Source organism: Phaseolus vulgaris, chromosome 7 (assembly GCF_051622355.1).
Source record: "Phaseolus vulgaris cultivar YP4 chromosome 7, ASM5162235v1, whole genome shotgun sequence".
Lineage (NCBI taxonomy): Eukaryota > Viridiplantae > Streptophyta > Magnoliopsida > Fabales > Fabaceae > Phaseolus > Phaseolus vulgaris.
Genome location: NC_143504.1, coordinates 39623948 through 39625817, shown reverse-complemented (window position 1 = coordinate 39625817; position 1870 = coordinate 39623948).

Sequence of the window (1870 nt, the reverse complement as noted above, 5' to 3'; positions counted from 1 at the left end):
CGCCGTCTGCACAGAGATGGAGAGCGCCGCTTCATCAACCGGCGATCATGTTGAAATCGCCGTTTCAATTACCGGCGATCATGTTGAGCTTTGCACAGTCGGCGATCACCGACTACATACAAATGGGTCATGCCGCTTCACCGATCGGCAATCAAGTTAACCAATGTAAAGCACCACTGCACCGACCGGCGATCATGTTGACTTGCATACCTTCGACGATCACCGACTGTAGTATCATCCTTCCACATAACAGTCCTTCAGATGCTCCAGAGCCAGAACCTTTGCCCTCCGCTACTTACACCAACAATAGACCTCACCCTTCCAAGGAGAACCCTGAGATACTCCTTTGCTCAGGTTCGCCCACTGTAGCCAGCTGCATTGCAACCTTCCATAGGTGAATTAAAATCACCATCCCGCAATTATGGTTGTGACAACAGCTTCCAATCCAATGAGCATGACAGGGGCAATTCACCACCGATCTGTCTGAGAAGCTAAGCTGGCCAGTTCAGCCGGTACCTATAGAACAGGACAAGACCAATGGAAACTAAAAACCTTTAGTCAGCAGCCTCTAAACCCTGCAACCAGCACACTACCAATGCCTTATTCCCACGCTAGCAACATCTCCTCCTTTCCTCCACTGAGCATGTCACCAAGATCTGGTTATTTGTAGCTTTTTATGCAGCACATTGGATTCAGGACCCAATCCACTAAGGAGTAGTTAAAGGAACTTGTCTTATGTTTCAGCCATTGCCAAGATTTAATTTGTGCTTGCTGAAAAATTTCTTCTGCATCTACAACGCCTTGTTTGAACACTACCAAGTTCCTCTGATCCCAAATACACCTGACTATCGCCGCCCAAACCCCTTTCCAAACCAGGTTTTGATTATGACTAACCTGAAACAGGTTGAAGCTCTCGAAGTGCGCCATTATATCATTGTGTTGAACAGACAACATTCCAATCCACTTGAAGCACATGGACCACACTTGATTAGTATATTTACAATCCAAAAATAGATGTTGACACGATTCATCCTTCGTCTGGCAAAGAGCACATAAGGTTGTTTCCATCAACACCCCTCTCCTTCTCAAACATATTCTAGTAGGAAGTCTATCCATCATAATTCTCCACGCTACAGTCACCACACTTGGGAACGCCTTAGCTTCCCACAGCGACTTAAAGACATCATGTTGAGGCCCTCTTCCTTGTTTTGATAGACACACGTAAGCATTATTGACTGAGAAGCACCCTTTCTCCTCGTTCCCTCATACCTGGACGTCCTTCTCTTCTTTAAGAATGGTTGTCGTGGTTATGAGCACTTCAAGTTCTTGTACTAGAGCGGATTCCCACTCAAATCTTTCCCGTCTCCACCTTAACCGCCAGCACCACCCCGACTCTTCCCACACACCTACCTCTCCCACCTTGTGCCCCTGGTTTAAAGACAACGAGTATAATCTGGGGAACAAAGTTTTGAGATTACAGTTACCAATCCACACATCCTCCCAGAACCTAATTTTATCTCCACATCCTAATTTCCATCCAATTTCTTTATAAAACCACCCTTCACCTTCACCCTCCCTACATACTTTGTATAAGTCTCTCCACCACCATGATTGAAGTTTGACCGGAATCTGCACTTCCGAACCATACTTTGAATCTAGCAGTTCCTTCCATCTCCCTTTCTCCTCCGAAATGTATCTCCACCTCCATTTAGCCAGAAGAGCTGCATTGAACTTTCGAATCTCTCTCACACCCAGACCACCCTCCTCTCTATTTTTGCACACAACTTCCCAGCTTACCCAAGAGATAGACGTCTTCTCCTTCCCCCAACCCCAAAGAAACCTCCTTTGGATTCTGGTGATACTCTTGCAG